The 15,056-nt window shown below is 38.1% G+C and overlaps 1 long non-coding RNA gene across 1 annotated transcript in view; it reads right to left on the reverse strand.

Moving 5' to 3' along the window:
- The window catches only part of LOC128810121 (uncharacterized), a 60,488-nt gene that overhangs the window by 14,849 nt on the left and 30,583 nt on the right, over positions 1–15,056 (reverse strand). The gene's annotated exons all lie outside the window — the stretch shown is intronic.

The raw sequence follows: 15,056 nt of genomic DNA on the forward strand, positions 1-15,056 counted from the left end.
TACTGAGCACACTAACAGCATAGATAATCAAGGTAGTTGCATGAGAAATGAGAAATTTAAAGGATTGCTGGGAATGGGACTCTGGCCAGTAAGAAAAAAAAGGCTTACGGACTAGCTAGGGGCAGTGAGTATAATTCAATATATTTCTGGCAGAAAACAAATAAGAAAGTACTCATCTGCAATTACAGGAGATGTCATAGCTTTTGAACTAGAATTTGCAGAATCTATTTGTAAACACTGCTGTGTTTTCTCCTTGCCTCCACCCCTATACCAGCACAAAGCCTTTGCTCTACCCTGGCATTAGTAACACATACACTAAAAAGTTAAGGAAAGATAAATAAACTTTCAAATAAGGTAATATTTCACATTTCCACTACACTGCACATTTTTTGCAATTTCATTCAGAAAGATATGAATAAAATAAGCATTTGGAATTTTGAGATCAATGAGGCTTTTTTGCAGTGCTGTGCAAGAGCATCATGGTTTTGCTCCAGGGGGACCCTGGTGGCTATAGTTTCCAGGCTCTCCCTGCCCTTGGAAGGTTGATCCTTGTTGGGCTGTTGCCTGGTGCAGTTCGTTTGTCTGGCTTAGTGCTACAGAGGTAGCCCAGTACCTACACCTCCCACACATGTGGACAGCTGAAATGTGCATGCTGAAGGACAGCATCCATCAGTCCACTAGGCCTGACTTTTCTCTGGGAATTGTTAGAAAGACAACTGATCTGTATGAAACATGGAGAATGTTCACCTGAGCCCTTCTCTCTGTCACATCATGAGGATTTGGGCACTGCCTGGTCACCTGCTCACCAGACCCAGCACTAGGTGCTCCTCTGCACACCAGAACGTGCTCAACAGAATTGCACCCTGTGTTTGGTGTTCCTAGCAGGGTTTGGTCCTGCCTCAAACCTTTCTCTGAGTGTTTTGCTAGGAAAACAGAACTGCTGATTTCAGTGGGGTCTGCCTGAGCAGGGTGAATTCTGCTCACCATATTCATATACCAGGGAAAGATTCTACTGATTTCTCTTAGGAGAGCTTACCTGTACTGCATGAGCTAAGTAAGCCAGTGCTTTCATCTCCTGTTTGTTAACACAAGACTCTGTGTTCCTTAGTCTGTGCTAATTCATCCTGTGGTAGGTGTTCACTGTGTGAGCTACTGCTTTAGCGAGTCATTACTCAGCATCAAAGTTTTCTCATGATTATAGCCAAAGATTAAGCATGTAAACTCCAGGGTAAAGCACTGATATATTAAACTAATATCTTGGATTAACAATGTCATCAAACATTGGTGTGGTATCAAAATCCTTAACATAGGTAGGCCAGTTGCCATGGAGAAGGCAAGGTTTCAGGATGATTTCGTAGTAATGACAACAACTTTAGAACCTAAGTGCTTCTAAGTCTATAAAGCTGCAAAAAGAGGGGCAAAATGGCAATTGCTATTCTTGAAATAAGTTACAAGTTCAAGATACGTGATATTCTGAGCAGGTGTTTCAAGAAGAAAACAAGTATTAGCAGTTTCTTTACAAACACTGATGGTATATTTTTTTACAGAGCCCCAGCTTTTGCAGTGAGCAGTATAGTCCATATAGCTTTGAATTTAGGGTGTTCAATATCTATAATATCTAGGCTTTTTGCAATTTTCTCTGTTCTACATATGCACTTTTCTTCATTAAGGATGAAAAGAACCATCAACAGTTTACCCTGCAGTATGAGTAAAAAACTTACTTTGTAGCTCATGAGGCTTAAAACCCTACCTAAGGTGTGTTCCTGTTTCACCAAACATTAACTTGGTCCTTTTAGAAGAAGAAAATAATGTGTTCTGTAAGGTTGTTGTCTTCTGTGGATCAGACTGAAAGTGTTGATTGCAATCAGTGATAATTTGAGGGAATTTTTGAGAGGCTAACATGGCATTTCTCTGACTGGCTGAAGATTATCTTATGTCCATTCATCCATATTTTGTATCTTTGCAAAGCAAGTGACATAAGTGATTTCATTGCAAATTACAGCCAAATCCACTGAATTTGCTAGACCTCTACAACAGGAGTTCTGACATGAGTGGGGAACTGATCCCCCCTGTACCTTTCTAATTTTATTGACAGTGATTTCTACCACCAGAAAAAAAAAAAAAAAAAAAAAAAAAAAAACAAAAAAAAAAACAAAACAAACAAACAAAAAAAAAAACTAAAAAAGGAAAAAAAGGAAAAGAGAACAAAATTTCTCAATCTAACCCCTACAGTTTGATTTTATATTATGAAATATGGTGATATTAAATAGAATTTAATAGCAGAATCTTACAGGGGGCAGTTTGACTGCAACACCATCCAAGATATTCAAGAAGCAAAAGGCTGAATTGTTGATGCACATTTTAATGGACAGACATCCACAGGAATTATTCTTTATCTATGAGCGCATTATTATTCTATGTAAATATTAGTGAAAAAAAGAGAATAGGTGAGCCAGTTCCTGCTTTCCTCTAGTAAAAGATTGACTCAAGAATTAGTTCCATTAATATGAGCTTTTCAGTGACACTTGAGGACGTGCAGAATGAAGAAACCTCATGGTCTCAGCATAGCTGACTGAAGGAAGTTTAACCTTCAGTGCTGTAGAAAAGCACTGGCCTAACAGTACCAGAAGCTTTAATTCAGTGTCATTTTTGAGGGGTGGAAAGCACCTATTAATCCCCATCTATTCTAAAATTAAATTATAACTTTTGTAGAGCCTATGTATGTTTTCGCAACTTCCATGAGAGCAAAAGCAATCCACAGCTTCATGGAAGAATTATCACACCCATCTTTTGTGAAAGGAGTTGATATTGAGATCTGAGATATGTTTGTTTGGGGAGAACACAATTACAGGAAGCAAATTCAGGAAAGAAACACTAAAACATTTCATTTCACCAGAGAAAGCCAAATCAGAAGGGAACATTTCCGACACAAGTTCATGCCATTGTTAGCAGAAATAACCTGTGCATTTTAGCAGTCACATATGCATAGTCCATGGGGATTAGTCCATGGGGATTTTTCCAGTTACATGTGGGGGTTTTGCCCCTGTGTCTGTCAGATAAATCTAAGAGCCAAATGAAAATCTAGTACTCAGGAACAGTATTATATTATGTCACAACCCTGGAGGGCTGCAGTTTTGTAATGAAATGAATAAATGACAAGGAAGCAGTTTGATATCCTGAAAGTTCTACCTGTCCTTTAGGACAAGCATGTCAGGATAAATTCCATTTAATTACACTGAGCACAAGCTAAAAAAAAAAAAAAAAAACACTCCCAAAAAAAAAAAACAACAAAACAAAAAACATTCAAGCATTATCTTTTTGTCTGAGGCTCCATGTGTGTAATTGTGAATTGACCTCATTTACTGTTGCATTACATTATGCCTCCACAGAAGTGACACTGAAACGGATTTCAAACAGCAGAAAACTAGAGCAACAGTGTTCAACTAGGCCCACATCTCAGTATTTCAAACTGGGCCATGGACAAAACTAGTTCAGTGTTGATTATTATATTAATGTAAACTGAAGCAATGGCTGAGGGTTTTTGCTCCTGCATGTACAGCCCTCAACAAAAATAAAAGCACTCAGGAGCTCCCCGTAACCTATAGTTTGAAATTTTGAAGCAATTAGCACAGCAGGAGAATGCACACACAACCCAAGTGTTTTCCACATGTTAAAATTCCCATAAAGTACACAATGCCTATAATTTCCCGTTATTTTTTTACAGTAATATTTCAAATCAAATGCCAAGAAAATATATGGTAGATCTTGTTTTAATTTAACCTGAAGCTCGCAATGGAGTTACATCATTGGCTTTGCTGAATTTCATGATAATTAATATCTGTGTTTAGGAAAAAATGTTTGCTTTTCCAAATGTGGGCTTTGTTCAGAGTTTTATGTCAGGAATGTGAGAAGTTACCTCATACCTCCTTTTCAAACAGTGCTACAGTTGCTGCTAACTAAACAAATGGGCAGAGGCAGATACACTATATATGTTGTAGTATAAATTCTTCACAATGTTACAAAATACTAAAACAACGCCAGCCAAGTGTGCTATTCTAAACAAAAAAAATCATGCCATGTCATCTTCAGCACTATTTCTGGGCAACACCCCTGTGTAACATCAAAGACCAGCCATTGATAGCTTTATAGCAAACATTACAAATAAAATCAGCTCACAGCAGACTGACGTGTGTAGGAACCTGCCATTCACACCACCCACAGGCAGCTAAGGGAAGGATCTTCCAGGCACCTTATATTTAGATTTAAGCAGTTCCCACTGAAATCAGCAGCAAGATAACAACTGGCTTCAGTAGAAGCCAGTTAAAGCCATCAGAGTGTTCTGCTGTCTTTGTTGCTCAATCCTAATTTAAAAAAAAAGGACTGTGGTGGAAGTTAGTTTTTGCCATGGGGAAAAAAAAATTATTGTAAAACCACTTACATTCCTTACAGGAATTCGGGTGTTTCCACTGAGGAAGATAACTGAAAGGATCAAGAAAAAATGTTGAATACTGCATCTTTACGTTTTCAGCTTGCCCAGCTTGATTGTAGAGCCACCTTCTGGTTTCAAACAACAATTTCACACTTGATGACAGTAAAAATGTGTGTGTGTGTGTGTGTACTTTAGTTATGCATTTGGAAGTGCTTCAATTCACTGCTTTACGCCACGTTAGGAAAATGACACAGAAAAGAAACACTGCGGATTCTTCTTTGTTCTGAATCCAAATAGCCCAGTGACACATTTGGATATCAAATAAACTCTACCTTGGACTCTTAGGACTATTTATGATCATATAAGAAACTGAAACTGCAAACATGAACCCTGAGAAGTGGTGAAACCACAGTTATAAGAGTCAATAGAAACAGGATGGGAACAGGAGAGATCCTGGGAATATTCTCTTTCCACAGTGCACTTGCCTGCTGGTTTGACTTCTAATGTTACTTTCTGAAACACAGAATCACCTCATTAATTCCATTTTCTTGATGTCTGACCATTCTCTGGTTTGAGTTGATTGCTGTGAGTTTTAGCTAATACAGCATGACGTTTAGAACTGATTATAGTGGTAGAGGTGTCTGCCAAATGATTACAGTCCAGAAAAAAAAGTAACCATACAGCATCTCAGGCAGAGCAGGAGTGTTACAATGTCACTCTAGTTTGCAATAAGTTTTTCCTACAGTTGTGTGATTAGAGATGGCTGATCTGATCCCAAAAGAGGCCTCACCTCATGTATTTCAGATAGACCAAGAATTACAGAGGTACCGAGTAAGCAGGTTTTCAGTGGCATCATTATGAGACATGAGAGGGAAATACTACATGAGAAACGTTACAGCAAAACCCCTCTTTGTTTTCCATTTGGAAATGAAGAGGCATGAGCAAGGGGTTGATCGCCATCCCAGAGCAGCAGAGATCCTGTGGCTGTGGCTCAGAGGAGGAAACGAGCCTCTCACACTGACAGCTTAATCTGTGCCTTCCACATTCCAGATAACTGCTCTAATCACAGACCACCTCATTTATCTTGGAGCTGTTCCAGGCTCTATAAGCAATTTCATTCCCATTAGAGCAATGATGTGAACTTTCATCTGCCACCTACATGTCAGGCAAGATTCCTTACCACAGGGCCCTCAAATTCTTTCCCTTTTATTCAGAATGCAACATTATTTATAGAAACTTGAACAAGTCCAACAGAAGCAAGTGCAAGGACAAGATGAACTCTTCAGCCACCAGACAGCAGATTAGAGCTTTTCCATACATGTATGCCAAGCACTATACAAAGCACTTGGCATGGAAGCCTCTTTCTCCCAAACAGAAATTGAAATTTCAATAGTGGCTAAAAGCATTCATTATTAAAATGAGCATTTTGCAGAGTTCTTTTTTTGTTGGTAAGCTGGCAAAAAAAAAAAAAAAAATTTACTCCTGAAATGTGGGACTCACTGTAGATGAGGCCAGTGGTGTGACACAAGACAGGACAAATATATACAGGAAGGCAGCTCCCACATTCTCAACTCAGAATCCCTCAGGTTCAGCGGCTGATCCTCAGGCAGTTCATAACATAAAGTCAAATGCTGCTTCCTTAGCAGCTCTGCAGCCATCAGGGAATTAAAGTTATTAAAATCTGAATTTTATGAAAGACGTAAATCTTAAATTCAACAGTACCTAAGCCAGGTGCTATTGAAATCAATGGTGGAACTTGCTCTGATTTAGCAAAGCTAAATTCTAACAGCCATAAAACATACACTGGCTGCATTTTCAGTGTTCCTGTCCTTTACCTTATATACACACAGACACATGAGTTTGTAAAAATGCAAATGTTTAAAAAAAAAAAAACTCTTTGAAATATTTTTGGTATCTGATAAAGAACCGGTCACTTTTCATAATTATTTTAAAATTTCTATATTGTTTTGATGTTTAGCTGCTGCTGTGAGGCAGCTTTACAAACCTTCTGCTTTTATGTTCACAGGAGCACAGTTGAACTATTTAGTTCACATTACATTGATTGCTGCTGAATAGAGGACTTTTGAAGTATCACTTTAAATCTGTTTGATATTAAAAAAAACAAAGTCCTGTGTGTGCTATCTTCATAGCAGAGACTTTGAAATTATTTCCTGAGAATAATTAAAACCAGTTAAATTATTTATAACTGTAAAACCAAAACAAAACACATTCTGTTAGGTCTTTTAGATCAGTATCTAACAGGAATGTTTTGTTCTCTGAATGTGTCCTTCACACTGCTTGCTCTTAAGAGAGCAGAATGAATACTATTTACGAATAAAAATAAGATTTTGTTTAATGCTTCCAAATTCTTTACCTGTAGCTCTGCTCAGGAGGAAAGTCTACAGGCTGTACCAAGAATTAGAACAACAAAGCATTTCTTGAAGACACACAGGTATGTGAGCATGCAGGGTTTATACGTGTACAATAACAGCCCTGCTTTTGGTTAGAGAAAAAGTTTTTTCCAAAAGGCAGCACAAAAGTCATCAAGAGCTCAATTAAAACGAGTGGGAAAATGCTGAAGTACTATATGGAAGATTGTCATTGTTTTCCTCTGAAATAATTGGATAATACATTACTGAAAAAACACTTCAAAGTAACATTTTTTGATGCTTAGCCCATGCTCCTTTAGGACTGTTTGGAAAGGAACCAGTAGATGTTTAGATTCTTACCTTTCTTTAGTTAGTTCTTCTAAAACTTAAAGTGGAAAATAATAAAAAGAGAAGGAAAAAAACAAGAAAAAAAAGAAAAAAAAAGGAAAAAGAGATTCTCCAATAATAATGTCAGACACGCAAAATAAGATTCTACACTTGCAAGTATAAATGTAAAGAAAGAAAATAAGATCAAAAGCACCTTTATGGTTTCATTTAGCTCTTCTATATATAAGCAACATTTCTAAACAGTAAATAGTGTCTTTATTTACAAGCAGAGTATTTACCGCAAATTAAAGTGATCAATAGTCATAATATTAATTTTATTGTATGCTAGATTGACTATTAATTTCAGAGTTTTTTTTCTCCTCAGAGGTTTTTCCTCTCTCATTTTTACTTGGAAAATCAGAGAAGTGGAATCAGAATGGATTCCTATGAGAATCCATGAGATAGATGAGTGAATTAGGCAGAATAATTTGTCAAGACATAGAAATATCACTTCTTCCAGGGAATGATATACAAATTATTGTAAGTTATAGTGGCCTAAGAGAATATACTTCATGACTTTTCCTCTGATGTGATTTGTTCTGTGATGTGATTTGAAAAGAAAATAAATTATCAGTCTCTTGAAAGAAAAACAACTCTGATTGGGGGCATGTTTTTGATTACTAGGTGCCTTATTCATTTAAGTAATAGTCCTCTAAAATGTTTTACAAGAAAGAAAGCTTGAGGAACTAGAGTTACAGGAGAAAGGCCTGATAGAAGGAGGGGTGAGGAGAGCACTGTAACATCCTTTATTCATGGGAATACGGAGCCATGGAGAGCACCTGCACTCGGAGCTCAGTGATATGGACTTGTAAGCAGAAATTGCTACCAGCAGTGTGCCATGCAAAAGCTTATTTTTGTGTGGTGCTCTGAGACTAGAGACAGGATATTTCCTCCATGGATGTGGCCACAAACAAGCCACTCTCAGAGTCTTTGGCACTGATTCCTAAATATCATATATGTCTTAGGTTTCCTTCTACCCTTCCAGAGGAAGACATTTGACAAATAATAGCAAACACTTTTTTCCCCTTGACACCTCACTGTGTGATTTGTGGAATCACAAATTTTCAGTAAGAGGTATAGTCAAAATTCATTACCAATTACAGCGAGGATGTGTAGAAATCAAAGATGTAATAGAAGCAGAAAAAGAGATCCAAAGGATTTACCAATTTGCACAGAGGTGTAAATTACTTGTTCTGAAATACACTAATATGGAACTTCTGCAAAGTTTATTTCCTCTTATTTTCAGCCTGCTAAAATTTCTTTTTAAAAAAGGGATAATAAAGTGTTGCAACACTGAAACCAAGGGGTTAAAACACCTGATCTAACCAAAGAGTTTCCCAGAAAGGTGGAAAAAAAATACTTTGGATAACTTTCTTGTGCAGGAAATCAATGTTAATTCAAGACAAAATAAAATGCTCTTAAAGTTATCCTCACTTGGGAAAACCTTCCTAAAAAAATCATTCTAAGTTTGCAGATATATTTCAATATTATATTTAATTTGACTTTAAGCCCACATTTCAACTGAAGCATATGTTTAAATGCATTGTGTCAATAAAGATAGACTTAAATATATGCTTAAGTGCTTTCCTGAAATAGGATTTATACCACAAATTATGCCTTAGATTATTACATTGAAACAAGTCTCTAATTATAATGTATTACCAGTTCTGCTGTCTATTTTCCTGCTCCATTTAATCAGTCTGGAAAGAAAGCTATTGTGGTAATTTCATCTTTTGTTGCAGATGGATGGGAATTAGAACAGAGGCCATAAGCAGCTGTACAGTGGGGAAATCAGGATTCAGATCCACAAGCATTTCCTGTAGGCCTTTCAGATTTTTTTTACCTCTTGTACTATCTGGTTCCAGCAATTACATAATCATCAAATCATACTGGTCACTTTTGGATGCCATCATCCTCGTTCCCTTGTTTATGGAACAACACTGCAATGATGTATGTTTTATGATGGTGTTTTCCTCTTTTCCTGCTTCCTTAATGACATTTCTGCCCATAGATCTTTACCATAATAACATTGGAGCCTTCCTTGTACTTTGGTTTTAACCAGCCAAGTTATTTACACTGAACTGTTAATGCAAAGAAACAAAAGGAAATTACACTGCATGGATGACAACCTTGAAATTAAGGACTGGGAGTAAACAAAGCCTTCAAATGAAAACCTTAGCCATTTCTCCTTAATGCACAATGAATTAAGGGCACTGGGTAAATGCCATCAAACTAATTAGGAAGCATTAAGTGATCTTCCTCATTAATCAGCTCTTTAGTGATTTTCTATGAAATTAGTATTGAATTTTGTATAAAAGCAGTCTTTTTCTTCAAATTTTTCCCACCTGCTTTCACAGTGGGCAAGATGAATTGTCTGCTCACATGCCTGTACATTCAAATACATGCATATACCTTTTCACAGCTGAGCAAATCAAAACAGAGAGGTAAAAGGACATGGATCCTGAGGCTAACACATGTCACAGAAATCATGGCATGACACAGAGCACATGTCCTTTGCCAAACATAGCCACTGGATTCAAAATCTGGAATGGTTCCCAAAGGAAAACTAGTCAGGTTAGAACAAATCCTTCCTGCAGCTCACTGAGTCAGAGGAGCAGAGGGGGTGAGGTGTGATTTTCTGAGATTCATCTGGGTCTGGATACGATCTAGCTCTCCGTGCGGCACCACAGAAAGAATTAGGCAGAGGTGAGGCACAAGCAAATATGCTCTTATAATTTTAGAAAAAAGCAAGTTCTCTATTCATTTCTGAGTAAAGACTTCACTAGTTCTCTTCTGCTGTTGTGCAGTTTTTAAAGCTTACTTCATTATCTATGTTCATGGAATCTTCTTTCCAAATTGTACATTCCCAGTTAAGTCAGATCCTTTAGGCAAATGAATCTTGTCACAGATCATTGCAGTTCATGTGCTTTTGTCTATGGCTAAAAGCCCCAATAAATCAGATATCAGTATTTGTAAATGCCTTTTTTAAACTCTCTCTCAGTTTCTATATATTGTCTGAAAAAATCTACTTCATTTGAACCAGATCTAGAAATCACTGGATAGAGGTAATCAAAGATTCTGACTAAATGGCAAAACACAGTTTTTTTGTATGAGATAATTGTTATTTGCCTCTGAATCTTAAAAAATTCTAAGAAAAATATTCAAAAATCTTATTTAACTTTCTTAATTTGACTCATTGTTTTATGCATTTTCTCTCAGGTATCCATCAATGACATTTTAATAGGAAAACAACAAACCAGGATTTAACACTACAGTTTAATAAACATGATATATCACATTATGTGATTTAAACATAAGTTATTTTTTCTCAATATTGCATAGGAATAATCAATATTCATCTTTTTCTTATCTACATAGGCCTGTGTAGCTTTGCACCACACTTCCATTTAATTACCTTTAGGCAAATCCCTGTATTTGGATTGGCAGAGAAATTCTGCCATTTCAACATTGGTTTCCATCTAGATTGCAACGAGAGTTAAAAGGAGAAAATAAAAATTCAGAGAAAGCATTTTATGTCAATACAATTCTTTAATGGTGAGAAGTTCCAGTATGGAACAGCCATTTGTTAGAGGATTTTAGAAAAATGGCCTTCCTAGTTTGGGAAGGAAGGAAGGAACTGACCCTAATTCTCATATACTTGATAATGATTAGATTTTGCAGTTTCTATGAAATGGTTTAACTGCCTGAATCCAATTGTCTTTCTCAGCAGAATGAATTGGGACAATAACATCACTGAAGGGGCCTCCAGCCCAACAGTCCTCACGCAATGCATTTTACATAGGAAAAGGTTCACACTGGTTGTCCTTGTGCAGCTGGAAGGAGCAGTCAGCACAACTGCAAATGTGTGAAACCCACAAATGCTGAATGAAAAGAATCAGCTGGGGCAATTAGCTGGTCAAACACTGATTTGCCTCTGAGATTAAAACAAAGCCCTCAGAACAAAATCAAGTGGCATTTGGTGTTTGGAACAGGCAGGGACTGTGCAGCACATCCCAGTGAGCAGAATGTGTGCCTGAGAGTTGCCTGCTCCTGGATGTTTCAATGACCAACACACCAATGTGCAGTAACAGCAACACAGTGGGAAGCACCAGCCTGTGTGTCTGGGGAGAGGCTGCTGGGCTCAGCAGAGAACAGCGGGATGTCAGGCACGTGGCTGAAGGCCTCAGACACATATCACCATCTCAGGTGAGACTATCATAGCAGGAAGTGCTTTGAGATTTATCAGCACAGCCATTCAATTATCCTGAACCAAGTCCTAGAGCAGGAAGAGTCCCCAGAGCAAGGGCAGTGAATGTTTCCTCCTCTCTCTCTTCCCATGGCTCACATAGGCTCTCTCATTAGCAACTGCATATTTTCAACATTTTCAAGTTGAAATGCTGGAAAAATAGATCTGTATGTACACATACAGAAAGCACAGCATTAACATACCACTGGGGTCCAAAAATATGAGTCTTGAACTGAAGGGGAGTGGCTTCTCTGTCCCTGGGATTTTAGGCTAATGAGAGAAGCTTCAGTGCACTTTACTGTAAGCTGACACCTGGCCCAGGAGATTTGAATAAATGATTCAAGACAGGTCAGATTTGGGGCACTGAACTCCGTGTAATTTGTTGGATAGCAAAATGAACACGAATGTGTGAAAACACCATCAATAACTTGCAGAAATATATATTTTGCCTTTAATGAAAGAAGTACGTACAATAGGTTTAATTTGCTTTTCACTTGAGCCAAATTCATTTGTGCCTACGGCATGGAGAATTGCTTTCATTTAAGTGTTGTTGCTGAAAAAGCACATTCATTTTTTTTCCCAAAAGAAGTTTTTTCACCCCTAACAAGCCAGTAATTTTAGAAAAAACCTGTAGCTTGTCAGTTTGACATGGTTTAATTTGCAACAAACGGTAAACAGAGTATAGAAAATGGAAACTCTAATAGAGACAGTCAAAGACAAACCATATTTTTTTGTCAGTAGAAAAATCTGTGTGGCAAAAAATGAATCACATATATTTGCATTTGTCCCTGTGACATAATGTTAATTATTTATGTGTGAAGCATTCCATTAGAAGGTATGTACCTAAAATAAATAAATGTTAGTTTCGTTAATTGCAGCCTAAATTCTAGTCAGTGACTGAGTATTCAGTACCCATTCATAGATGCTTCCAGTTTACATATTTCAGGAAGTGTATTATGCTCCTATTTGCTTAAATGTCAAATGACAGAACGATCCTGATAAATACCATTTAAAACCAAGAAATACTCAGAAACCCCCCAAATGTAGCTCAACAATTTTTTTGAATCAAAATGCCTAAGTCAGTATGTAGGAGAAAAGCTTAATCTAGTTTAAATTTCTGCTGAGGAGCCAGCCTGCGGCCCTAATCTAAACCCAAACTCTGGGATGCAACACCAGCCCTAAATTTTACTTATACATGTTAGTGCTTCTTCACCACAGCATTTATTGTAGCACCCAGTCCTTCCAATTACTCTGTATCAAATGATTTGCTAGCCAAAGCCAGTCATGAGGGAATTTGTGTACCCATATTCCTTCAAGCAAGAAGCTTGCTGGATGAGGAGCACTCCTGTTTATCCTAAATTCTTGTAACATTTCCATGTCTTTTTAACATTAGCTTTCTCTGCTCGAGTTCGCTTTGACAAGCATATAATATGGGTGAGAATGATGTGAATACAATACTTGAGGCCACTGAAAAAATTTGTACTACTAAAATTATTTCAGTAACAGAGTCACTGATCATGAATACAAATAAACTGTAACATATCCCTCAGGCAATTGTATGTAGAAGTGTACATATAAATATTAACTATTCATATCCGAAGTATTAAGAGTAAAGATCCTGAGCTACAGTTGTTGGTCATGAGACAAAATCATGAAATGGATCCTTGGTCATTTCCAATGCTCAGCCTTAGAAAGAACTTGGAGTGGCATCTCATAATGATACTGGGGCCTCAGAAGGTTTTAAAGATGTGAGACAGACAAATGTAACAGTAAGATGTCCAAACAGGTAATGATGACACCTCTGCTGGGACCTTATTCAGAATCTTATCACACTACTGGGACGAACCACAAAAATGCATCCAAGCTCTATATTGTATATATTCCTTGGTAATCTCTAATATGAGTTTTGTTTTTCCTTTTGCCTTTGCTTCCCCTGCATTTACCTTCACCAAGAGAGTTTTGTGACATCAAGTTGCTAACATGCAATGGGCTAGATGTAAACTGTCATTCATATTTCTCTTTCCCCTTCAGTCTGAAATTTACCTGGCAACTTTTCCACTCTTGGAAATAAACCATTTATGGCAAACAAAAATGAAGTTATTTTGGAGAACATAACAGAGTCGTTTTTATCCCAATTCTTCAAATAAATTAACAAGTTTAAGCATGCTAAATCAGGTAGTGACTCAACACATGGTTAAGCTGGGTTTAAATAAGTGCTGTGGTAACTGTTTTCTAATTGGGGCCATTAAGAATGAATAAAACCAAAGAAGACTACTAAGGGAAAGCAAGATGAGGACAGAAAGATCTTGTTAATAACATACTGAAAACTGAAGAAAAACGCTTATTGAATGGAAACAGTGACTATTAAGTAGAAAACAAAGAAGCAAAGATGAAGGAAAAGTACTTCAGTGAGGTACAAAAAGAATCAAGCTTAAAAACGGACAAAATGCAGAGCAGAATCAAAATCAAACCATACTTTTGTAATTACTGACAGTTTTTATTTAATCCAACCAATTATCTAAAATGTGATTCAAGCACACTTGACTTCAGTGAATTGCCTTCTATAACACTTTTATGTGTATCATTCCCAAAAGTCAAGTGCGCACTGATTGCACTTCAGACAATCAGTTACATTTCTAGAACACTGGAGAGAGGAAAAAAGCCCCACACATTTAAACCATCCATTTAGCATGAAGTTACCTGGAGTTTGGGTGTGTCTGTCCTGCTCTCCTCTCACCAGGCACTGCCCTGCTCACAGGTGGATGTACCAGGCTGGAGCTCAGGGCAGCCACATGTGGCACTGGCCAGCCAGGGCTGCTGAGCTGCTGAGACCAAGGTCATCTCCTCTGCTGGTGGAGGTCAGTGTGAAGAGATCTGGAAGCAAGAGCTGGCCCAAATTTTCCCTTAGTTGCTGCTTTTAAGCTACACTGCCCCAGCAGTGTGTCAGCAATCCTGACCCAGAGCTGCCGCCACACCCGGCTCCTTGCTAGAGAGGCCACAGCTGCCACCTGCCAGAGTCACACCTGGCTCCTGGCTCTCTGTCCCTTGCAGAGTGGCCAACCTTGCTGCCCCCTGTCAGCAATGGGGCATTTTGTGAGGTTAACAGCAGACCTGCACACACATCTTTGGGAGCCCAGCATCTGCATAAAAGCACTGTGTGTCATGCTGATGGCCTGCAAAGTTTCCAGGGTGGCATTTAGTCCATAGGTCCTGACTGCCATTAACCCTGGGCTCATCCTCTTTTGATCTTGCAGGCACAAACAATCACCCTGGTTACTGCAACAAGGGCAACAGCCAGAGTTACACTCATGAATTACTCTCCCTTTTTTGTCCAGGTCACAAACTGGAGGCTTGTGAGGTGAGCACTCATTCTGACAAACTGTTGTTTTGATGCCAGTCTTAAAACATCATCAGATCAAGGCGTGAACTTATCATCAGAGAGCTCCATCCAGCCTGCTGCTTCGAGTGCTTGGGCAAAAGGCACTTTTCCTTTGCTGAGAGGGGAATGGGGCACATAACCATCAGACTTCTGAGCTGGGGCAACATTTCCCAGTACACAGCCAGCACATCACAGGGTGTAAACAGAGCATAGAAAAAGGTGCTTGTTATATCATGTTGATAAAAA

This window comes from Vidua macroura, chromosome 7 (genome assembly GCF_024509145.1).
Source record: "Vidua macroura isolate BioBank_ID:100142 chromosome 7, ASM2450914v1, whole genome shotgun sequence".
In the NCBI taxonomy this organism is placed as follows: domain Eukaryota; kingdom Metazoa; phylum Chordata; class Aves; order Passeriformes; family Viduidae; genus Vidua; species Vidua macroura.